This window comes from Mastomys coucha, unplaced genomic scaffold, assembly GCF_008632895.1.
Source record: "Mastomys coucha isolate ucsf_1 unplaced genomic scaffold, UCSF_Mcou_1 pScaffold20, whole genome shotgun sequence".
Lineage (NCBI taxonomy): Eukaryota > Metazoa > Chordata > Mammalia > Rodentia > Muridae > Mastomys > Mastomys coucha.
In genome coordinates, this window is record NW_022196903.1 from 138026137 (window position 1) to 138052462 (window position 26326).

General features: G+C 41.5%; 1 protein-coding gene and 1 long non-coding RNA gene across 13 annotated transcripts in view; one reads left to right on the forward strand and one right to left on the reverse strand.

Annotated features, from left to right (window-relative positions):
* Positions 1-26326, reverse strand: part of Sox5 (SRY-box transcription factor 5) — a 968743-nt gene that overhangs the window by 223776 nt on the left and 718641 nt on the right. The window lies entirely within an intron of this gene.
* On the forward strand, positions 7009-16031 carry LOC116099780. 3 transcript variants are annotated; one of them, XR_004122380.1, is made up of 4 exons: positions 7009-7123; positions 12809-12949; positions 14303-14429; positions 15175-16031. It is a non-coding gene; the product is annotated as an uncharacterized LOC116099780 (long non-coding RNA). The 3 variants fall into 3 exon arrangements; XR_004122378.1 differs by lacking the exon at positions 7009-7123 and adding an exon at positions 7476-7636; XR_004122379.1 differs by lacking the exons at positions 7009-7123; positions 12809-12949; positions 14303-14429; positions 15175-16031 and adding exons at positions 7476-7636; positions 7942-8155.

Consider the following 26326-nt stretch of genomic DNA (forward strand, 5'->3'; position numbering starts at 1 on the left):
ATCATGGCCAGGAGCAAGTTAAGGAAGAAAAAGTTTATTTAAGTGTAAGTTTCTAGAGTCAACAGTGGTGAGAACAGTATAGTAGCAGGAGATCGGAGCAGGAAGCTGAGAGGTGATGTGATTGGAGCGGGAAGCTGAGAGGTCATGTGATTGGAGTAGGAAGCTGAGAGGTCATGTGATTGGAGCAGGAAGCTGAGAGGTCATGTGATTGGAGTAGGAAGCTGAGAGGTCATGTGATTGGAGCAGGAAGATGAGAGGTCACGTCTTCAACCATACTTAGAAAGCAGAGAACAGGAAGGCAGATAGGGCTCTGAGCTTTGAAAGCCAGCTTCCAGTGACAAGCTTTCTCCATAAAAACTGTACCCCTTAAAACTTCCTTAACCTTTCCTAACAACCAACACAGCCAGAGATCAAATACCCAATTACCTTTCTTCATGAGGAGCAATTTTCATTTGCCACAGCTTGATGGGCCTGGAGATTATCATGTTATAAAAACAGAATGAAAAGGAGATAGAAAGTCAAACACAATGTATTTATTGTCTGTCACATGTGGCTGCTGAAGGGAGCATGAGGAATGGATGATGGCAGTGGAGAAGAGATGCTGGGCTTGAGTAGCATAGGGTACATGCACTGAGAAAGACGGCACCCTGAGCCCTGTAATTGTCAGGGAAACAGGTTAAACACCTGGTAATTTAGCACCCCCTTGTTTCCAATTTCTGGACATACCTCTGTGAGTTCACATCATTTGTGTACTAAACCCAATGGTGGTAGAAACAGGTGAAACAGAATCCGTTCTGAAGAGTATAGCTTCTAATTGTGGGCAGTCCCATGTTCTTAGCCAACATCTACTATAGGAGAATTTATTGATCTTTGTAAGAGGAGGAAAAGAAAACTGTGCTTTGAGATACTGGAGGGTTTGGGTGACGATAAAATATTGTAAGAGTCTTGGGGACGTTAATATAACTGGCAAACAAGTCACCAATGAACTTAGAATACACTGTGAGATGTCACTATGCTAAGAAATAGTGCGGTGTGCTGCCATAAGCAGGTGGCTCACTGAACTGCACCATCAATGGGTCAGGGCAACACTGTGAAGAGAGAGAAACCTAGGAGACAGTCCTAGCACCTCTGAGTCCAGAAGCTGCTAACTGATAGTGGACTGCAATGAGTGAGGACTTTAACCAGGGTTGCAATTAACTACTGTTGTTGGAAACTAGACCTCCCGATCTGAGATCACATCTCTGTCACTACATCAACATGACCACATGGGCTTCCTCAGCCAGTGGGAACCAAGCTGTGAGGAGGAGACTATGTCTCCCATGGTCATTTGTGGGCTTAGATATGTGGGGTTTGTAAGCAGAGCAGTGCTTCCTCTTGGACCACATTACTGGAAAATTAGGAACCAGCAGATACAATGGAAATAAGAAAGAAAGTACCTATCTTTAAAGATTTTTGTAAAATCTTTTATAAAATAATGTGTTATTCATGTCTTCCTGTGAGTATGAGCATACGGGTACAGGTATGTGTGAGGACAGGTGCCTGCAAAGCCTGAAGAGAGCACTAGTTTCCCTAGAATTGGAGGTACAGGCCACTGTGAGTCATCTAACTTGGGTGCTGAAGCTGAAACACAGGTCCTTTGCAAGAGCAGCGCCAGCACTCTTAAAAACAGAGCCACTTTTCCAACCCCATTTTAACCGGTTTGACAATAGATGATTACACATAGAATTAGGCCATGTGAGAGATTTCAACCAGGTCTTGGAATATGGCAGGCTGGCATGTACAGATAACATTTCTATTTTGTTCAATGGTCCACCAAAACTCTAACCTCAAAAAGGCTCCCACAGGACAGAATATGTGAAGTTGTTCTAGATAGACACATAAAACACAAGCCCAGACTGCATTAGGAAGTCCTGACAGGCTGTGAAGATTTTTGTCTTCCAAGGAGTCAGCCCTGGAAAGCAAGAAGACAGAGGTGGAGGGCAGACCCCCAACACCCCAGCAGCTGGGACTCTGCACCCAGCCCACCACTCCACGGTAAGTCTTGTTCTTTGTGTAGTTTTCTCTGGAGTAAAAATGAAGCTTGGAGTGCTGTTACACTGGCTGTCCAGGGAAATGGGAAACACCATCACACGATTTGAGAAGATAACCATTTAACTACTCAGAAGGAGTTTTGGATGTTCTTCCATGAGATGCACCTGTATCCATGATTTTGAAACATCTTAACAGTGATGTTCTTCAGAAATTTAAAAATTTAACTACCCATCTCTTCTTGTATGTATTCAAATCATACCGTGCTTCCCAGTAAAGAAATACTCATGACTCATCAACAGGGACAAATTATAGGAAGTATAGGTCTAGAGAGGCAAGCTTGTCACCTCAGGTCAGTTAAATGAATGCTCTCTTATCAGTAGAATAATCCACTTTAGAACATGTTCCTCTTCCTGATTTTGTAGATAATGATATTAACATTGTTAATACTTATGGTTTATTTATGGACCACATGTGCCTGAGGTTCATATAATGGTTTCATTCAATCTCAGAACAACTATATGAGATTGGTGCTATGGTCGCACTGATCTATTTTAGAAGAAATGGCAGCTTAGAAAGTCTGTCCGACTTTTTCAGAGCCACTTCTATGGAGTTTCACAGACCGTGCTCTAAACCAGGAACTGCAATCTCTAACCTTAAACACATGACTCACCAGAAAAAAATGAATACATGGCACCTCCCCTGGGTTCTGCTGGGTGATATGTTTTTCATATTTCTAGGCTTCTGGTTATTTGAGTTTAGAATGAAGCCCAGTCTTTTTTTCAAGGTCCACAGCTTCCCTGGGAAACTGCCTTCTGTTTATTATTCCATGGTCATCTTGTCCTAATTTTTCCCATCATGCTCTGGTTCTCGTAGCCATTTTCCTACTGTTCTGGGTTGCTGATTTCAGCATCTCTTCTCTGTGCTTCCCCAGTCTGTTTGCTGTTTCCAGCACTCTTCTGCAGACCTCAAGACTGACAGCTTCTGTTGTTCCCATCCTCATCCCATCAGCTCCCCTTTCAGATAAGTCTTTGAGGCAGCAAGAGCACACAGGCACTTCACTCACGCCTCCTCAGTTTCTACCCAGTGACCTTCATTCAGTAAGTCATCTTTAGTTATGAGTTTATCTGTTCTTCATTCCCATGGACATACAAGCTGCAGGAACTTGTATCTGTCCTGTTTGCTGCACACTTTCACTTCCTAAGACTGGCTTTAGCATCTGTGAAATGTAACAAACAATGCACTGAGTGAACAGATGTGTGGATGTGTGTTCTACCAACACTTAGTGACTCAGTTTGCTCCAAAGTGACTCAAGTTGACATATGACTCAGAGGTCATCCTTGGTGATAGAAAGCCCATTCATTAAATTGCCCATAATTTGAGGAAGGGAGGTGATAAATAATTTTATCCAAGTTTCTTAATTATGTCTCATGGGTGCCAGATATCAAAGGCATCATGCCTTAAACAATACATGGGCTTGCTTGTTACATCTAACTAACTGTATTTAGAGAGAAAGTTATCAGAATACCCTAAGATTAAGGAACTGGGATCTGTGGCCACATATTTTCATCCCTCTCTCAAACAAAGTTTTGGCCTGAAAGGGAGGCCATTAACACCAGAGGGTGAGAAAGCAAGAGCAAATCCAAAAAACCCAGTCCCGTTCCACACTGTAAAGCTCAGAGGTGCATAGGTGTGAGTAGAGAGTGAAAATAGCATCATCTAAGCAGGAGGTGAAGGGGACCATTAGAGGAAGGCAGATGAAGAACAAGGCCCAGCACACTAAAATAAATAAGTAAACAAACAAACAAAGAAGTAAATAAGGACCATGTGCATAGGGCATGAAATGGGCAGCAAAGGTCAGAAGAGTTATTCCACAGGCCCAGGATATCACAGCCAGAAGGATTTGGACAATTACAGGAAAGAAACATCATGGCTCTCCACAGATAGATAGAGGGATGGACATCACCAGATAGACACAGGGATGGCATAAGCGGACTGCCGAGCCCCTGCCCGTTAAGAACACAAGCAAATCAAGTCTTCAGAAGCAGGTTTCTCTTGTGCTACTCACATCTCTTCATGCCCCTCAAAGAGTCCATGATATTTAGATTTTTCTCTTTTGAAATGCAGGTGTTGGGGCCAAGAATTATTTTCTTAGGCCAGTGACAGAAGCTAAGATTCTTCCATGAACCTTTGTGTTATTTGGTGTGAAAGATACCTATAGATCTCTGGTCACACTTATTTGGCTGTATGTTTTAGGAGTCCTGTTCTGCAATTGATCCTGACCTGCATTTTGAAATAAGGAAGGATGCATAGATGGGTCAAAAGTAATGTAGAATTCATGCCTTATGAGTCCTGCTGCCCTGTCACTGTTAGAGGAAACTCTTATGTCCTCATCATATCCCCAACGGTATTCCTGTCACACTGGACTTGTCTATGAGAATGGACGGTTCACCTTGGGTCTTTGGGTCTTGACTCTGAGTGCTCTTATGTGACATAAAACTATAATTAAGTAAATTTGTTACATCTTGTTAGCCTGGCATATGGGATGGGGAGGGGACCACCTTTGCCCTACAGAAGGAAGGGTTAGGTAGAAGAAGTGAACCTCTGCAATGAGTTAGAGGTAGACATCATCTGTCCCAAAATTGGGAGAGAGAAAGAGAAGGAGACAGAGAGAGGAAGAGGTGGGAGGAGAGAGAATGAAAAGCATATATCTTCATAAGATGGTGGGAAGGCTGGAGGGAAAAGAAATACATTTCCATAGTGTGTCCAATGAGGAGGACCTGGTACAGGTGTCCCAAGCCTGGCTTCTGCACCCACTGAGCAGAAGGCTTATGGCTTACAGCTAGGGGTCACTTCCTATGGAGAACTTTCCAGAATGGGTTCCAATGATGAATGCTTGTGCTTCCAAATGTGCATTAGTGATTTTCATAAATTCTCATTTTACAATACTGTCACTCCACAGGAGTCTCCCAAGGGCTATTGTGAGGTTATGGATTCTTTGCTCTCAGCTATAGGCCATGCTGGCCATAGAAGCTGAATGCCAAGGAAGAACAATGTTCAATGCTGTCACTGATTCTGGTAGTCAGCTGAATTCACTCTGCCTGATGGAGTAACCATAAAACTTCTCAGATGTGGAAGATTTTCCCATGGGATGTGGAGCAAGCACATTCAAATGGTTAAATTCGCCCCCCCCCTTTTTTTAAGGAATGAAGGCATGTATTTTAAAATGACCTCACTTAGTGTGAGCATTGTAGGTTTAAGCTGTGTGCTAGCATGAGTATGCCTGTGATTTTAGCACATGTACCACAAAGAAAAGATCCTAGCCTGCATTTAACTGCGTGGCGGCATAGAGCTTTTGTTAATGACCCAAAATTTTACCTATTACACAAATATGAAGTTTAAAGCACAGTATATACGCACATGTACACACACATTGTGGTGCATACATATTTATAGTAACTAACAGTATTTCTGTCTTAGGGTTTCTATGACAGTAATCAAACACCATGGGCCAAAGCAAGCTGGGAGGTGAGGATGCATGACAGCTTACTCTCCATAGACCATCTCTAGGAGAAGCCATGGTAGAAACTCTAGGCTGAATCAGCAGGTAAGAACTCAACCAGCAATCATGGAGACGCACTGCTTACTGGCTTGCTCCACATGGCTTTCAACTGCCTGTGAGCAGTGCTGCCCGAAGTGGGCTGGGTCTTTCCCTATCAACCAGCAATCAAGAAAATGCCCCCAGGCTTGCCTACAGGTCATTCTGCTGGGATCATTTCTCAACTGAGTCATCCATCCTCTTGTCAGAAGTTGTCTAGCTTGTGTCAAGTTGATATGAAAACTAACCAATGCAATTAAAGCAAGTAATGTTTCATTTAGAATCAAAACTGTGTGTGTTCACATCTGTGAGTAGTCATTTGTGGGCATGTGCATGTACATACAAGCATATTTGAACAGATATGTGAGCATATGTGTGTGCACAAAAGTGGGTTTGTACACGAGTGTATACAAATGTGTGGATGTGTACACGTGCCTATGTGTAAACATATGTGCACATTTGTGTCAGCACATATGAGGGTATACGACTATGTGCGCTCCTGTGTGTCCTTGAACTTCCAGATGAGGCTCCACCAACCTACAAGGGTTACCACAGGGATCTAAGCGATTTCTCCCAAATCAATACTACTCGTTTGGTGTTATCTTGATAAAAGTCTATATTCTGTATATATTCTTTATTTTCTTATAAATAATTGGTATTGCACATTAGAATTACCTGAAAAGTTGAACACTATCTATGTGATTGATAAAAGAAGGATGGGAAATGAATGACAGTGTTGAATCCAAAGCAAGTTAATGCCATCACTTGACAGCAGAAGAACTAGCTGTCGGTGCTCCTTAATTTGAAAGTCTTCCCATCCGAAGTCTATAGATCAGATATGGTCACAAACAAAAGGCAACTGCGTGCTGTAGAAGGCATTTACAGAGCAACAGGCTTTAGGTTTACTCTCAGTGCATTTCAGGTGGCAAGAGACTGTCTTGTCTCTTGACTTCAAGAATCTGGGCATGTGCTGGGTTTGGGGGTTTTTTGTTGTTTGTTTGTTTTTATATACAGAGTGTATAATAATCCAAAATTAAATTAATATTAACCTGCTGATATCCATTTTGTGTGTGATTAAAAAAAAAACAGAAGAAACAAAAAAATCAGGCCAGAATTAGTCCTAACCTTTATAATGAGGCAGATTTTTTAATTTTATGTTTATTTACTTATACTTGAGCTCAACAATCTAGCTACACCTTAAGTTCCAAACTCACATATAGAAATAACTGTGGAAGAAGAATGGACTCCAGGCTGTCTCTGGCCTCTTCAATCTCATATCTACACCTCCCCGCCCCCCCCCCAAGTCTAGTCTTACAGGAGAGGCTGCTTGTGGTTGTGAGGTGGGGGTGAGCAATAGCAATGGAGTCACAGGCTGGAGGCAACCTCCAAGATGATAAGAGCCCGCTGATGTCTGTGATGAGGGAGACACAGCTGTTCTCCCATCTCTAGCAGAACAGGGTTCAGGAGGCTCATTCCTGCTCTGATGACTAAGGACAGGTAAGTTGTCTCCTTGGTTCCCTGGCTCAGTCAGAGTGTTGTGTGTCCTGGGAGGTTGGAGACAAGCATGCTTGCATTTGGAAAGGGGACAGGCATCCCAGGTCACGTTGCTTACTGAGAAAGCACAGGCCATCACTTCCCCCTGTGTTTTCTTTCTGTAACAGAAGCATCTGCCGTAAATTTACCATGGATTTCTCTCTCTCTCTTTTCCTCCTTTTAAATTTCATGTCTTGGCTCTGGCCAAGTAGCCACCAGGCTAAAAGCCATCTCTTTTTAAAGCCATGCATTGTGACACCACTAAGTGATCACCATGGCAAAGAACCATGAACTAAAGGACTAAGGATGTCACACGTTATGAGACATCTACCTAGTTCTCCTTTCAGCTTCCAAGATGGAATAAAGAGGCTACGACAGTGCTAAAACACAGAGCATAGATGTTGATCATATAAATATTCAGCAATCATTCATGTCTCGGTTCTTCCATCCAAGTTTTATGTCTTGTGTGATCTTCAGGTGAGTAAGAGTGGTGTAGTGTTTTCTCGAAGAACTTGGTAGCAATGACTCATGCCCAAAACGGGTGATAATATAAACTGGAGAGTCAAAAGGACAAAAAGGGACAAACTCAGAGATGTGTGGGAATACAATGGCTTTGGTGTCTCAAGAACTTGATAGAATTAGCATATCTAAAACGCCAGTGGCAAAGTTCTAAGTGCCATTTAGAGGTTGATGAATATTAGATGAATGGACAGATAGAAAAAAGACAAAAGGTTCATATCAATGTAATTATCATCCATTTTTCTAACATCCATCGAACACAGAGAACCTCACAAGCACCAGACACCAGAGCCATGTGTGGGATTCAGCCACGGACAAGTCAAGCCCTCCGGCCCGCCTTCACGCCATTTGTGACCAAGAGGAATGCCAAAGGGAAAGGAAAGCTAAACACTGCTGACCCAGTTCTTGTGCTATTTGAAATAAAGCTACATCAGAATTCAATAGCTGAACAATTGCTAGCTGAATTCTTAAGATAAAGACCAAGTGTATTTAATGTGTTTCCACGATACCAAGCTGGAACAAGGGGAGGTCAGGGAGGCACTGGGGTCTTGGCCCAGATCTTCTATCAGTCAGTTAGTGGGTGTGTTTGGAAATCTATATCTCACAAAGCCGTCCTTGGCAAGAAGATTAAGATTAGTTGTAGACTTGTTGGTTAATACTTTACATCTCTATAAGCAGAAATGAACTAGTCCAGGAAAGGGACGCTGGCCGAGGGAATACAGGCATCCTTGTGTTCCTGCAGAAGATGCTGTTTGATTGACACAGCGAGCTCCTTCCTCAGTGAGGACGACAAACAAGTGTCTGGATACATAATGATCTTTGATAAAAGTAGCATATAGAGTCAATTGTACCAAATGACTGTTGCCGGTATGATTTACTGAACGTAGACATTTGGGCTGGCTGAGAACTCGTGTTTCACTGTTTAAATGTGGCCTTTGAAAGTTGTAAATCAAAATCTACTGCCTTAAATACCTAAGTTTTCCATTTCCATCAGCTTGTTGTTGGAGGACTGGAATAAGTGCTGAACTGGTGTCACTCTGCTTAATCCAAACACTGATTTATTTTGGAAAAAATAACAAGTGGTTCGATGTTACAAAATTAAATAAAGATATTTTAATGAAAAGTCTAAATCATTACAAATACTTAGGGAATTTTGGTGTTTGTTTTTAAAGGCTACCTTTTTATCTAAAAGCATGCCATGCTATGAAAAAAATTACAGGAACAAAACAGAGACTGAATGATTTTTTGTTTTGTTTAGTTCTGGTCAATCCTAAATTTGCACAGGAGAACCTCGTGGAGAAGTCATTTATTGGCATAATAGAATTGCAGGTCTTTATGTACTCTCTAAAGCATTCCTGAATCAGGGAAGGGTTTTAGAACTGGAAATCACACACAGAGAGACATAGACAGACACACATAGACACACACAGACACACACAGACACACAGAGAGACAGACACACAGAGACACACAGAGACACACACAGACAGAGACACACACAGACACACACAAAGACATATACACAGACAGACATACACACACATAGACACATAAACACAGACACACACAGGCACACATACAAACACACAGTTACACACAGATATACACACATGCAAACTCTTTCTCTCTCTCACATACACACACACACAGAGAGAGAGAGGGAGAGACAGAGAGAGACAGAGAGAGACAGAGAGAGACAGAGAGAGAGAACAAATGCCTTGGGAGTCTTCTTAGCTATGGAGAAAATATGCCATCTGACTTCATTGACCTCACCCAAATCAATTGAGTCTCCCATGGTGTTGTTAAACTTTGTCACACATTGCTTTGTCAGCACGTCCTTTTCCTTTGGGGACTGGAGTTACAAGGAGGCAAAGGTAATGGTGAGACTTTCTTCGTTTAGCATTTTTGTGATTTGTATGTGTGCACACACATCCATGTATGCATAGGTGTACAAGTGCCCCCAGAAGCCAGATGAGGGGGTGAGAGTCCCTGAAGCGGCCATTATAGAGAGTTGGGGAACTCAAGTGAGTGGGACCAAAGGCATGCACCACCACTGTCAGCACACTGACCATTCTTTACTGCTGAGAAATCTCTTTATCTCTGAGGAATAACTTTATTTAAAGCTCAAACGCTCTGAAGTGTTTGGTATTTAAAATAAAAGACGTATTTTCTAGCTATCAACTTGGTGCTTTTTTTTTCTTTTTTTCTTTTTTTTTTTTTTTTTTTTTTTTTTTTTTTTTTTTTTTTTTCCCGAGACAGGGTTTCTCTGTAGCCCTGGCTGTCCTGGAACTCACTCTGTAGACCAGGCTGGCCTGGAACTCAGAAATCTGCCTGCCTCTGCCTCCCAAGTGCTGGGATTAAAGGCGTGTGCCACCACCGCCCGGCCAACTTGGTGCTTTTTATGTTTGAAAAATAGAACATTAGATAGCTTTCCCATGGCTTAGCCAAATCATCTCCAAGGACAATGATGCTTCAGTATAATGACTTATAATTTTTAAGAAATCTTGGAGGGGCTGTAGAGAGACAGGCCAGTATTTAAAAGCGCTGGTTTCTCTTCCAAAGGACCCAGGTTCAGATATGCAGCACCCACACAGTGACTCACAACCACCTGGGCTTCTGTTCTGAAAATCTGATACCCTCTTCTGGATTCCAGGAGCCCCAGGCAGGCAAGTGGTAGACTTGTGATTAAAAAAGTCATTGCCATGAGGCAGGACAAAGGGCCTAGGACACTCTTCCATTCCAGGTTTGCCAGGTATGTGGATTTAGGAAAATTATACAACTTCTTTTGACATTGAGTGTTATTGTGGGGAGGACAGAAATCACACTAGAGACACATAATCTTAATTTGAGTAGTTAAATATTTCAGTTGGCGAGGAGGCTCTATAGCTAAAGGTGCTCGCTGCAGAGCCTGGAGAGCCTGAGTCCAATTCCTGGGATGCACAGAGTAGAAAGAAAAGACAGACGCCATCCAGCTGGGGCTTGACCTCCACATGATCACAGTGTCGCACGAGAACCCACTCCAGGTAAACAGAGAAAATGTAACAGAAATGATAAAACCTCAAATTTTCACTAAAATGAAACATGTGCAGATTATCCCAGGAGAAGCAAGTGATTAAAAAAAAGTCACTCACAGTAAATAAAAGTTCTAAAACAGAAAACAGTTCCATAGCTAGAAGGAAGATGCCTGAACGGTGCTTCCCACTTACATTACGTTCTGTGTGAAGGGGAATTTGAGAAATATCCATGTACTTTTAGCTCGCTGTTAAAAAACCAGTTCCCTTGTGACTGTTTACAAACAAACACTGCAAACTCATTAATTGCACAATAAACAAAAACTTGCCACTTACATTAAGTAGAAGACGGAAATCAGCACAGACGTGTGAACGTGTTACTTTAACTAATTCTAGCCCCAGGGAAGGAAGAAGTTTTTATGAGCTGAAAGTTTTCTGTGTCAGGTATTTTCATTTTGAGACGGAACACTGCTACAGTAACGGGTGAGGACAGTGCTGTGACCTTACCTGTCCCTTCTGAGAATGCTCACCGAGTCCGCCCCTACAGGCTTAATCACATGGCTTAATTAAGCATCTGCACCCTGAGCTGACAGTCAATAGATGCTTGCACAACAGTGGAGAAGTGGTGCCTTTGGTGGGAACTAAAGGCTCGTAGTTGTGGAAACCGCTCACTCTCCCAGATGCTAAACTCTCAGCGATTGGAGAAGCTAAGCTGCTCCTGGTAAAAATGGGGACAGTGAGGGTAGCAGAGGATTTGGCCGGGAACAACAGGGAGAGGAAAGGGAACTAACTAATGCAACTAACCCCGGTGCATTTGCTGGCGTAGGCTTTGCCACAATCATTAGAGTGTCTTGGGATGTGTGGACTTCATTTCTATCAAGTAACCAACGGAAACAACTGTATTCTGTTGTATTCTGTGTATATAGTGAATGCATGCCTATGTGTATGTATGTAGTATGTGTGTGTGCATGTACATGCATGTGTGCATGTGTTTGTGCATGCATGCATGCCTGTGTGTGCGTTTGTGTGTGCATGAGTGTGAGTGGGTGTGTACGCACACACGCACATGTGCGTGCGTGCGTGCGTGCGTGCGTGCGTGCGTGCGTGCGTGCGTATGTGTTCGCATGTATGGTATGAATGAGAATGACCACAGTAGGCTCATTATTCAGTGCTTGGTCACCAGGGTGTGTAGCTCTTTTAAAGGATTACAAGGATTGGGAGGCATGGCCTTGTAGGTAGAAGTGTGTCACTAGAAGTATACTTTGAGGTTTCAAAAGCTCAAGCCAGGCACAGAATTGTTCCCTCCCTTTCTTCCTCCACCTCAATCTTTCCCTCTGCCTAAGGATCAAGATGTAGTAGCTCCCAGCTACTGCTCCCGTTCCTGATGCATACTCTCATGCTCCAGGACATGATGGCAATGGACTACACCTCTGAAACCATAAGCAAGCCTCAATTAAATGCTTTGTTTCCTAAGAGTGACCTTGGTCATGGTGTATCCTCACAGTAATAGAGGAATAACTAAAACAATGTACATGGTGTGTGTGTGTGTGTGTGTGTGTGTGTATGTGTGTATAAGTATGTGCCTGCATGTGTAAGAGTGTGTGTGTGTATGTGTGTATAAGTATGTGTGTACATGTGTAAGAGTATGGGTATATACATGAGTATGTAAGTATGTGCGTGTATGTATAAGAATGTGCATGTGTGTGTGCCTCGTGTGTGTATGTATATATGCATGTACAAGTATGTGTGTGTATGTTTGAGAATGTGTGTGTGTGTGTGTGAGAGAGAGAGAGACAGAGAGAGAGAGAGAGAGAGAGAGAAAGAGAGAGAGAGAGAGAGAGACTGCTTAGCTTCAGCATGTTTCGTTTTCTTAAAATACCAAAAATGCAGAAGTGTGGACATATAATGATTGTAGGCATTGGGGTTAAGATGTTTTGTGAATTGATAAAAGTTGAAGCTCTCTAATATCAATAATGGTTCAGTAGAGAGCAATGTGTACCTAAAGTCTTATTCATCCTAAAATCATTGCTATAAAATATCACCAAGAGTCATTTTAAATATGACACAAGTGGGAAACTAGTATTGTAAAATAACATGCTATTGTTATTTTGTTAAGCAGGGTATAGTTAAGAATCTGTGTCCCTTCAATCCTTGGCCTAGCAGCACTATGGAGTTGGACTGAAAAGCTTGTGAAAGCCTTTATTCTGCACATTCACGGCTAAAGGAGAGCTACGTGTTTGCTTTGACACACCATTTGCAAGTATGATGAATGCACTCATCTGAAATAAAGCTATATCAATTTAATTATCATCATAATCATACTCCTCACAAGGAATTTCCATTGCTAACTTGGGAATTGAAGGTTCTTATTAACAGAACACAACACTGAGACACATGGCTCTATTGTAGAAATAACCCAGAGTGCCTGCTGTCATCCAATCTATCAATAATACTTCCACTTTGCATAGCTATTTGTCAAAATCTGGAAGCATTGTGGAAGCTGCTAGCAAAGTTAAGTAAGTTATGAATCTGTGACGTTGTAACAAGAGGTTCCATGCTCATGTCTATTATAGCCTAACTTTGAGGGGAGGGGAGGTTTGGAGAAATGAGACCGGGGTTTTTTGTGGACCTGTGTCAGCAGGATGGACTGAGAGTCACAAATAGAGGCTACTCCATTGCTTATCTGTCGTTTGCAGGACAAACACCAAGGTGAAATGATTGTTAGAAAAGGGGATAGAGAAACAGCAAGGACATGAAGAGTTGGAGTTAGAAGAAGACAGAAAGGCAGCCATAATAAAACCCAGAAATACAGAAGAGACAGGATTGAAATAAAATGCCATGACCCACAGCATATTATGGCTCTTCTAACTGAGGACCTACTATGCTTTCTGGGAATTTCTACCACCAGGGACTGGTGCTTCTGGTTATATCAAATAAACCAGGTGGCACTAAGTTAGCTTTAGGGGTGACAAAAGCTTTGTGGCACACAAACCCGAGTGGGAATGCCTTCTGGGTCCTCATTACTGGAAGGAAGGAACAGTGGGGTTGATGCAGAGAACCGTATTCTTGTAATAGCTGTTTTTATGAATTTTTCTTTTTAAACTCCTCAATGCAGACTAATGATACCATGCTAAATCATTGTTTAATAGAAGCAATTGTGTCTCTGCCTAAGAATGGAGCATGATGAAATCCTGCCTCCATCCTCAGAGGAAACTGGGGAACTCTTCAATATGCCCAGAGCTGTGGCAATCAGATGTGAATATCCTGTTTTCTGTTGAGCTTTTGCCAAGACTGCCACAGCACATCTCGGTTCCCATTGACAAGAACCTAGAAAGTATAGATTATATGTTATAGATCAGCTTAAGCGAATAATTCTGCATTATGAGTCAAAGCAATTTAATAAGTATTAATTGGCTAAAAACTGTGGCAGGTACTATTCAATAGGAATAGAGGAAGAAACTATGCTTAAAGAGTAACACTATATTGTGCTCTTTGTGGTTTGTTACAGCTAAAGAAGCCTATAAACATAAAACTTCTAGCAATATTATGTATGTATATATGTATAATTATTTATAAACTATATATAAAGTCAATCTATGACTCTTTCATTCAGATGGAAACAATACCACATTCACGTGAAAACGAATCTCCCCCAACCCTGCAATAGAAGCCACAAAGCTTTAAGTCACACGCTGTGGCAGAGACAATAAAACAAGCCAGGCAAGAATTCCAGCTTTCAGGTAAGGCAATTAGTATATTTAACAGAGGAGGGGGAGAGGAGGAGAGTAGACAGAGCAGGAGGAGTGGACGCCGAAGTGTAAGCAGAGACACTTATTTCCCGCAATCTTTAAGGAAGACGTGGGCTCCCCACTATTCCATTAGCACTGCCCTTTACAGGGACAGAATGGAAAGTATCCTCCCTAGTAAATGAGACGCAAAGGAAGGGCTCCATCCCTCTCAGGTTTTATTCTGTCGATTTCCAGCCTGTTCTTAAAGGAGAATTCAGTATTTCTTAATAAAACATCATGCACATAGATTAGGAGCAATGACTCATGGGTTAAACACCAATGTGAGACAGTTTGAAGCTGTTCCTGGGCCACATGCTATCAATCAGAAGCTGCCCAGAATATATGAGTGAGTCACTACGAGTCTCACTACTACCGGGAAAGCTTCCAGCTAGCACACGCGAGCCATGCGCTAGCTTTCCCTAACATTTATCTGGAAGGGATGTGGCAGATGTATTTCAAACAGACTTCTTAAGTCTTAACTTCAAAAATATTTTTTCTAACTGTAGGCAAGTTTTATGTCTGTGGCACATGTGACAGTCAGCTCATCTCTGAGGGGTGCTTTCCAGTGGGTGCTAACATTTGACTTCAGTCTTCAGGAGGCTTTATCTCCTTTTATAACACATAATGTATTCTTAAAGTTTGCTCTGTTTTATCAATAGCAATTACTGTCAATCTCTCTGTGTTCCTATTTCATAAGCTTTATCAAAACTGTGTAGAAAAATGAAAACAGATAGTATCCATATGGATCAGCTCTAAATGTGCTTTCAAGAACCCACTCGAGGCTTGGAACCAATCCCTTTCAGACAAGAAGGACTCATGTAGCTTAGCATTTCTGACTAACCTGCCTCAAATACTGAGTTACAAGATGGAATCAACTTTAAATGCGCATGTGTAAACCAGTTCATTTCTTAGGAGCACTTGGAAAAATATTAACTCAGTCCCCAGCAACTCACCTTCTAATGTGCTAAAATAACGTGTTTCCACTTCACTCATGGAAAGTGGGTGAGCAACTTTTAAGAGATCTTGAAAAGACAGTCACCTTTACAAATATGCCAGGTTTCATTCAGAGGTGTGCAAGGAGCACACACAGGAAGGTGGGAGAAGAAGAAACCCGCTTTTGCTGTTTGGATGCCGGTAACCGAAGCCAGTCTGGATTTGGATGCCAGGGGATTGTGTAAGGATGAAGATAAGACAAACAACCCAACAAAGGAAATCTGAAGCTTGCTATACGCTTAAAAGACACCCAAACCATGCCACAGCAAACCACACGTCCCCTCGATGAAGCTCATCTCAAGGACGTGTTCTTGGTGACATCTGTCACAGGATGCTTCCTCTAAGTATTCTGAAGAGAACGAAGGGGAAAGCAAACCAATAACTTCTTTTCATCTGTGCCTAAAGAGCGTCAGCTCCGAAAACATGCACCTAGCAATCTGGGCTCCATGTGAAGATCGCTACAGTAATAACAGTAAAATGGCAGAGCAAACGTGTGAGCCGGAGCCGCCGCCGCCACTTCCTCCTTTATGTGTTCTCCTTAATTGCCAGAAGATATTATTTTTCACCACTTAAATAATTTTCCCCGTGTTTATGTGAATTTTATTGTGTCACAATCACTTCTTAAGTGTCATGATTTTGCAAAATACACATTAGCATATATTACAATACTGGGATATTTTGAGAAAGGCATTGTTAGAAGAAAATATCTCTACCCTGAGCACATCATGCATTGAGGCGGTAACTCAATAGAAATTTTATGTCACTAAACTGTAAGTTTTTGCTTTAAATATCTTTCCTGGCTCTTCTTATAGTTCGTAGGCAGCCGTAGCTCATCTTGGATTCAGTCTTGTCACAAACATATGTACCCTTCTCTGAGCTATTCTCTTTATAACCCTGCATTTGCCACAGGAGGGACTTAGCTCTCAACTCTCCCCATTATCATGACTATGTAAATTGATCCTGAATCCTTCTACCAGTGCCATCCAAATGTATGTTACCAAGTTTTTAAAGTATACCTAATCATTTTCTAGTCATAAATCAACTGATCCAATCTTCAGATCTCCAATCCACCACCCAGTAACCCAGAGAGACTAACAATACAGAGGCATAAGTACGTATCACTCAGGGTGGAGCCTTAGACCCACACAAGCCAGACACTCTTAACAGGGCCCAACTATGTGTACGGAGTGATAAATTGTATGTATCCGTTCTGTGCTTTTCAACATGGCCTGTCCAAGTAAGCGTGCTTGAAATAGCACTTGTTTTTGCTGGAGAGAGGGCCATACGTTTCAGAGCACTTTGTCTGCAGTAAGAGCTATTCTGAACACTTTACCACCACAGTGCATGGTGTGAAGGTCAGAGAAGCCTGTTTCCCTACAACTTGCTTCTTTGAGTGCATGTCGAATCTTAAAGTTTGGACCAATTTTGTTACAGATGCGGCCTATTAAAAACTACAACAGCAAGATTATCAGGTCTTCTGGATAGTAGTCACTACTTAGAGCATTTTCTATATGTAAGGGACCTAGAGTCGGGAACTAACTTCTAAACAGTCACTGGGGTGGCACCTTGCATGTAGTTTACATTAGCAGAGACAATAAAGCTTCCAGAAAGGACTAAGAGCAAACCCAAAATGTTGTACCTACTTCTAATAAGGCTCTTGTCAAAGGGGAGAGAGGGTCTTCAGAGAAAATTAGCAGATGACAGAGTAAAACTATTAGGATGAAATAGTCTTATACTTATTCCTTAATCAGATAAAATTTAAAATATATGTATAGCTTTGGATCTGTGTGTGTTGGACAATTTTAAGCAAAATATATCTGCTCTAGGAACATGGGCATACATTCATGTACTGTATAGTGCAAGATCTTCATGAATCTAAACTATCAAACACAAAACAGAGTGTGCTAGTGTGTTTCAAGGAAGGGAATGAGAACTGGTTTTTGGAAGAGAGCAAGAACTTTTTGTCTTTTTCATGTCAGAAGCAGTCTATCACATAGGATTCTTTGGCAAGTGATTCTCTTTATAACCTACATTTCCCACACGAGGGACTTAACTCCCCTACTCGCCCCATAATCAAACACTGTATATTGATGCTTTTGGCTAGTCAATACCAGGAATGCCCCACAGAACGTTGGTGCACATTGCTGCACATGAAGAATGCCAGGGTCAGATATAGATATTCAGTGCTGTGCTGGGTCCCACAGGGACACCCGCCTGCTCTGTGGATGCTTCCCCTCTACTCGTGCTCTCTTCCATCTTGCAGGTTGTCAGACCTTGCTCCCACATTTCCTCTTCAGAAACGCTTCCCAGAAAGTCCTGAGCATCCCCATGAAGGTGACTGGCCTCTGCTTCCCTGTATCACTAAGCTGTTTTCTTAAGATGAACCCAACTAATGTGTGTGCAAATTCTGAAGACTCCAAAGCCTCAAATCCAAGACAAAGCCATGCAAGTAAAGCAGAGGAAAGACACACAAAGCTTTTCTCTGGTAAGAATTTGGCTTTTACAGAACATCTACTAAACTTATGCTCACCTCCTATCTGTCTCTCAATTTTAAGTGGGCAGATACATATGATCATCTTTTTTTCAATGCTACTGAGTGGATTTGTGTATGTGTGTGTATGTATATGTGTGTATTTCTCTTTGTGTGTTTGTGTTTGTGTGTGTATGTTCTGTGTGCCTGTGTATGGATACATTTGTATGTATTGGAGACACTATCTCCTGTAGGCAAAGCTTGCCATGGACAACTTATATAGTCAAGAATGGCCTTCAACTTGTGGTTATTCTGCATCTACCCCCCAGAGAGCTAGGGTGCATGGCCTTCTGCCTGGGTTTAAGAGGTTCTAGGAACCAAAGCCTGCTTTATGTGCATCTAGGCAAGCATTCTAACAACTGAGCTATAGTTTCACCTCTGTTGCCAAGAAGTCTTAACAAAATATATCTGAATCAAGAATGGCTCCAAGATTTAGTTTTAGAAAGGTACTTATCCTGTGATACACTTTCTCAGTTATCATTCATAAGGTACCAACATTGTGCCACGTTAATCTGCTAGGTCTTGGTGGCCAGGGGTGGATTGTGGACTAGGTGTGTACTAGTGGTTTATAAGGACAGTGATGTTGGAAATGTCCAGAAGGAATAGAGAACGACACTTGGTGCCCAATTCCAAACAGCAACTTGTATATGCCAATGATACAGAAACACTGAGCCAAATGAAGACAAAATGAAGCTCCCACACAACCATGAAATCCCTGTGTGTTCATAACAGCCATTGAAACTGTAATCAAAGAATGGAGTATGGCCGCAGAAGTCTAAATTCTTCCCTTTCTCCCTGGTTCTTCACATGCTGTTGTATGTACAGTATGAACATGCAAACTAATGGTGGACTTAGGCAGCAAGATGTTGAATCCAGTGCATGAAGTATCCACGTGTATGTTCTGATCATGCCATATTATCAGAACACAGAGATGCCGATGTTCTTAGCTGGTCAGAGCATCAAAGCACAGAGATGCCTATGTTTACAGCTAGACAGAGTGGGGTAAAAAAAGATAGGCTTGAACCAGAGGACAGACACTGCTAAGGTCCCATGCTTGCCAACCCTGCATTCACTACAGTGCAATTTATCTTAATAGATGCAGAGATACTCAATAAACTACTTGTAAGCTAAATTCAAGAACACATACATATACAAACTACCATGATCAGGCTTGGCTTCACCCCAGAGATGCAGAGACATAGAGGTGGATCAACATAGGGAAATCAATAAATAAAATCCACCACATAAACAGAATAAAATACATATCTCTCATTCAATGCAAAAGAAGCCTTTGGCAAAATACAGCTTCCCTTCATAGCAAAAGTCCTGGAGAGACTAGGAAGACAAGGGATACACCTGATGATAATTAAGTCAATTTACAGCAAGCCCACACCTGATATCATTTTGAATGGAGAGAAACTCAATGTATTTGCACTAAGGTCAAAAGCAAGACACATCTATGTAATATAGATTGAAGTCTTAGCTACAGCAATAAACCAACTAATAGAGAAAAAGAGGGTATGAATAGTCAAAGGATCCCCATTTGCAGATGATATAGCTTTATATCATATGTAAATATATATTCACACATACATATAATACTTGACCTAGTACCTACATCATGCACCAACCCTCCTATGAGACAACATGACTCTGTGGGTATCTTGATTATATCTAGTATGTTGGTATGCTGGCTACACTGTGCTTCACTGGAGACAAGCCTACTACGATATCTGTTTCTTTATACATCCTTCTGTGAAGTGTTTAGTGAAAAATGGGTTGACAAGCCTTTTAAATAAGCTTTTAGAAAAAAACAGATTTTCTTTACTATACTACTATATCAACAGAAAGGCATTACTCATATTTTCTTTAATGGACAGACATGATTATTATGGGTTAATTTTAGTGAATATAAAGGAAACATTTCTGTACACATTTGCTTAGTAATACCTACTTAATTATATATTCAATAAGGACACTTACAAATCTAACTCTACATATGGTCTACCTGAGAAAACCTTCCTACAATGAGAGCTGTGGAGAATACACCCATACAGTTGTCAAAGCCTGTTGTTCAGAAGTTACCTGCTCACTCATCACTTACTGAGATATTACCTGCAAGGTCGAGTAGGAACCATAAAAAAAACAACTGGTAGAAAACAGGAGTCCGACTCTCCACTGGCCTCCCAGTGGGCTTAGAGGTCAATGGTTGTTTTGGCGTTTTATTAAAAATAGGCTATGGCCATCCGTTTCATGGTCCCTCGTTTAGCAGAGATGAGAAAAACAATCTTTACTGAGAACATGTTGTGCTCTTTACAATAAGAACATTTAAAAATCCCTTTCTGCCAAAGTACCTAAATAGTTTCTGTTAGTCTTTTTAGAAACGTGTCTGTGAGGCTCCATGCTCCTATATGAAGTAGTGAGGCCAATCAGTTTAAAACTTGCTTGTTTGGTGTAGAGAGAAGTAACTCTTTCTGTGAGAAAGCAGGAGTTGGCACAGTGTTCTCTGTAACTCAGGTTTGCTGTGACCTCAAACACAAACCACTGCCTTTACCTCCAGAATTCTGGAATTAACAGCTGTTCCCTGCTGGGACCAGCATGGTGCCTCAGTTTCTCAGGAAAAAAAGTAACTGGTAATACACTCACATCTCAAGACATTGTAAACTGAAACTATCTTAGATCTAAAATGTATTACTGCTTTGGGATACGTCTCAGTTGGTGAAATGTTTGCCCAGAAAGCTTTCCCAGAATGAAATAAAACTGAGTTGGTACACCATGCTTGTATTATTAGGACCAGGAGATAGAGGACAGAAGATCAAAAAGTACCAGGTCACCCACAGTTACATGAGCTACACTAGGGTCTGTCTCAGGCAGAAAACTGGTGCATTTAGCATACTTAATGCCCGACCAACCTCCTCAGGCTGCACTGAATGTTGGCTTTTTACCCTCAGGATTGACAGAGAGCTACAGGCCAGCTGCTGCCCAGCCTCTACTGTGAACTCTGAGTGTATGCCTATAGTGCAGGGGACAGGACAGCATCCAAGCTCTGAATCTGAAGTGCCATTTCTTCTGTGTGTTACCATCACATTATCATAAAGTTTAAAAAGGAAAAGGAAAAGGCACAAGTCATATCAGTGTCCACGGTGGGATGCTCGTGGTGGGATGCTCGTGGTGGGATGCTCGTGGTGGGATGCTCGTGGTGGGATGCTCGTGGTGGGATGCTCGTGGTGGGATGCTCGTGGTGGGATGCTCGTGGTGGGATGCTCGTGGTGGGATGCTCGTGGTGGGATGTTCGTGGTGGGATGCTCGTGGTGGGATGCTCGTGGTGGGATGTTCGTGGTGGGATGTTTGTGGTGGGATGCTCGTGGTGGGATGCTCGTGGTGGGATGTTTGTGGTGGGATGCTCATGGTGGGATGTTTGTGGTGGGATGTTCGTGGTGGGATGTTTGTAGTGGGATGCTCGTGGTGGGATGCTCATGGTGGGATACTCGTGGTAATGCCATGTGAAGCGCATGTGTCCTTCATCAAGGAAGTTCCAGGTGAAGACGTGGGCAAGTGTCGGCTGTCTCTTCAGAAGAGTCTCTCACCTACAGTGTTTAACTTTCCAGGTGATGGCTACACAACCAGATTGCGTAATATTAGGTAGCGTTTCTATAAAGTTTATGATAGAAGAATCTCAACACAAAAAGGAACCCTACTCGATGGTGAGGCTGCTGGGCCTTTCCTTGTGGCTGGTGTGCTTAAAGCTGAGCTGGAAAATTCAAGCAGAAATTGGTGTCCCTCAGTGATTCATGGTGGCAGGACACATAAGTTGGGATATGGCTTCTTTAGGACACAGCAATGCTGAAGAGTAAGGTGTCATCTACTGTCTACACTACTGGAACTTCTACCTCACTCTCTATATTTTTCTTTTTATAAATATAAATATATATTATTTATGTGACTTTTAATATATATTGTATAAAAGTAATGTAAATATATAAAATATATACATATTTTTATCATCTATAACCTATTATCTATCTATCTATCTATCTATCTATTCATCCATCATCTATTCATCTATCATCATTTATCATCTACCAGGCATCTCTCTATCATATCTTTATCTATCTATCTATCTATCTATCTATCTATCTATCTCTATCTACATAGGATTTATCAATATCTATTAATCTATTTATGAGCCATCCAATTATCTGTTGATATTTCTTAGGACTTGCTTTCTTAGTGGCTGCTGTGGGAGATTTAAAAGCACAGCAAGCCCATGGAAAACCCCTGCAAGAGCTGCTTTAGAGGTTCATTCTGTTTGGTGAATAAAAGTTATATTGTGACTTTAAATACAAGTTCCCTTTCTGTACCCAAACTGTGTTTCTCAAGCTTCACCTTTTCATACTTGCTTGGGTCACTTTTTACTAGAGTTGACACAGGTTCTGCCTGTGGCTAAACGGAGACTTGGGTGGAGTCTGCTGTGAGGGTGGTTTTTGTGATGTGGGGGAAGCTTGCATGTGAGTGTGTGCTCCTGTGTATGTGCCTATTAACTGTTCAAATAATCCAGGAAAACAGGGGGAAAATGCTGAATGGGGGTTCTGTGGGTAGGGCTAGCCAGGCAACAGAGGTGTTGCTGTGCGTCGAGGGAAGAATTTCTGAAGGTTCCTGCCATACAATGAAGCCACAGTGTACGGACGGCCACCCTCAGGAAAATGTGTGCTTTGCATTCATACACATGTGTGTGTAAAATATAGAATTATTTGTAACATCTGTATTGATTACTATTTTCTCCTCCTTGGGGAAAAAACCTTCAAAGAATAGAGCTTTCTTGTATTTAAATAGCTGGGTAGTATTTAACTAATAAACTAGAAAATACTCCTGAGCCTGGATTGCAAGGTCAAGGAAGGGTGTAATTTAAGAGTCGGAGCCTTCTTCTATGTAACTCCTGTTCTCCCACATAAAAGAGGATCTGGAAAACCCTAACTGTTACCTCTCAATGCTCAATCATGGACTGAATCCTTTGAGCTTCAATTTAGCTGTGATGAATACTTTTAAACTCTGATGAATCCATGCTGTTTACAACCTGAATTATACACAGTCACTACTGTGGTTTTTTTTTTTCCAACAGTTCTTGCTTGCAAAAGCTAAATTCTTCCTTTCTTAGTGGTATACAGGGCAATTCAATAATGGTGCAAGCCTTGTGGAAGCCAGTTAGACATTGAGGTGCAGTGGAAAGAGCAGGGAATGTGTGTCATTATTCCAAAGTCTTCTACATAACCTGGAAGGATATGTTAGGAAAGGGTAGAGCAATTTATATTTGAAATCCTGTTAGCAGCATTCAAAGGTCACATAAGAAGTTAACTCTTAAAAATCACATCACGAAGAACAATACTAGAGAATGTTGTAGACAAACTGGGCCAAGAGTAAGAGTCTAACAAGTATGGATCTTCTTGATAACCAGACAGATGGAAAAAAAAGTCTGGGTTAAACTTTGAAACTGAGTTGAACTCTTAAAAGGTATGTCTTAAATAAAGTCCATGTTTTCCTAATTACAAATTGTAGGGTGTGGAGTTCTCATCATGACACTCAATTGTCTCTGTAATATGTCAATTTCCATTCCATTTTACCTCATTGATTCCTGCTTGTGGAATACTACATACATGTGGGAATTATCATTGTGGAGGAGTACATACATGTGGGGGCCATGTTGAAATATTTCTGCACTCCAAATTCTGTACTAAAACATATTTACTTACATATGAAAAGAAGCTGGGACAAACTCTAATGTTTACATGGTGATATTTTTATAATAAAAAATTAAAGAAGAATTAGTAACTAATTTATACATATTTAAAATCAAAACATGAGTCTGTCTTCAATATAAAAATCTAAAAATGTACTCAGGTTCAAAGTGGCCTTAATTAACACTGATGCTTAATCAGTTCAAATCATTTTCCTAAACACAATTCCTGAAACCCTCTTGGTCTTTTAGCATCTTAATTAGTTGAACCCTTCAAAAATAGAAGGGTTCCCTCTTTGCAGACCGGTATTAGCACAATCAGATTCTAAAAGAACATTGATGTCTGTAAATTTGTTTTCTCAGTAGCCTTTCAGCAGTAGCTTAGAGCTGTCTGCAGTGCTGACCGCACATGCAGGCATCTTACAGGCAGAATAAACTATTCTACAAACCACAATGCTGTGTATCAGCTTACCAAATTCACAAGTTAGGATGGAATAGTGAGAAGACTGAGTCCCCTTTGACTTGAGTTGCTGTGTGCAGACTCTGGGCAAACACCGAGGCCTCTACAACTTGGCCACTATTCTGTAGAACAACGGCCTTCTTCAATGTCTTCTATGTGGCTATAAAGGCACCACCTGGACCTGCTACCCAAGGTCCCTCAAGAGCTTGCAGTACGCAGCCCAGCCCCCCTTTCTTCTGTGAGATCACTTCTTTGCCTTCTCCTCCCTTGGCGCAATCCATCCGTGTGCCAGTGTCGTGTGTGTATCCAGTCCTTCAATCCATCCATGTGCCAGTTTTGTGTGTGCATCCAGTCCTTCAATCCATCCATGTGCCAGTGTCGGTGTGTATCCAGTCCTTCAATCCATCCATGTGCCAGTGTTGTGTGTGTATCCAGTCCTTCAATCCATCCGTGTGCAAGTGTCGTGTGTGTATCCAGTCCTTCAATCCATCCATGTGCCAGTTTTGTGTGTGCATCCAGTCCTTCAATCCATCCATGTGCCAGTGTCGGTGTGTATCCAGTCCTTCAATCCATCCGTGTGCCAGTGTTGTGTGTGTATCCAGTCCTTCAATCCATCCGTGTGCCAGTGTTATGTGTGTATCCAGTCCTTCAATCCATCCCTGTGCCAATCCATCCCTATGCCAGTGTCGTGTGTGCATCCAGTCCTATCAGATGCTTCCCACTATTCTCCTAACTGGAAAAGTCTTCCACAAGATTGAGGCTCCCTCAACAACTTCATGTATTTTCCTAAATACTATTTTTTCAATGGGGGAGATTTACACATTTTCCTATTAGTTTTTACCTCTACTTGCATTGATTTTCCAATACCTCTGTTTATCGACAAGCTAATTTTCTATGTTTTCAACTCTGACTTTTCATAGCAGAGAATCATAAATACAAGGGATTTTCCCCTTCTTCTCTATGATGTCTCCTGCTCTTAGAGTACTGGCCTGGTAGGATACCACAAGGACTGGGACTGGATCTGCCTAATTGAACTACATTCCAGTTGTAATGGAGTATCTTACCTGTGGCACATACCAACATTCTTGTATTTGTCTCCTGTGGGTAGCATTCTAAAACACTAAATTTAAATGACTGTACTCTTTTATTAGTTGTATAATCAGAAACTAATATGACAGTTTGTATTTCATATACATAAGCCTGCACTATATGGTTAATTAATTTCACAAAGTTCACAGAAACTCTGCACGTGGAAGTACAAGTTCACCTACATACTCACACATACACTTTCATACACATATACATATAATAGTGACGTCTTGTTTCTAAAATGTCAAAGGAGAATTACAATTTTATGCCAGTAGACCTCTTGAGTGTGTATATCTGTATAAAGACAGGAGGATCTATGTGTCTGCATGCACATTCCTACTACAATATTAGTCACCACAGCCAAGGCAGAGAAGCAACCCGTGTGCATAACAATGGATGGGCTGATAAAGAACACGAGCTACTTCTCCATATTAGAATATTATTCATCAATAAAAAAATGATCATTTTGCCTCTTGCAACAACATAACTGGGCTCCATACTATTTTCATACTATTCTATGTTGGTATCTTCTAGAAGATAAGGATTTGAGGAATAAAAGATAAGAATTTCTAAGCATATTAAACTATTCAGACTCACCATTTGGTAGTGTGAATATGAAGACAGTATTGAAATAACAGTTTACGTCCTGGATACAAACCTGTGCATCTGTAGTGTGAGACCTGAACCCTTCCTCTAACATCTATTAAGGAAAATGAGGAGATGTGAAAGACCTAAAAATTAAAACAAACTTGCAGAATCAACACAGCAGCATTTCTCCTCAACAACGTAGTCAGCTCTGGTTCTGTTTGATCTAAAAGAACTGTTCTAATTGCAGTAGATTGTGACATAAAGGTCCACAACTGGCTAAGGTGCAGAAAATAAGAGCCTGTGGTATTCTCAGCCATTAATGGTGCATATATACAGCAACTCCACTTCCCAGGGCTCACTGTGGAAAAAAGGGCTAGACCAATAAGAGAATCAGAGGTGACTACAAGGAAACCCTGTCTCCTGCACTCAGTGGGCAGCTTAACCTCAGGGCTCACAGA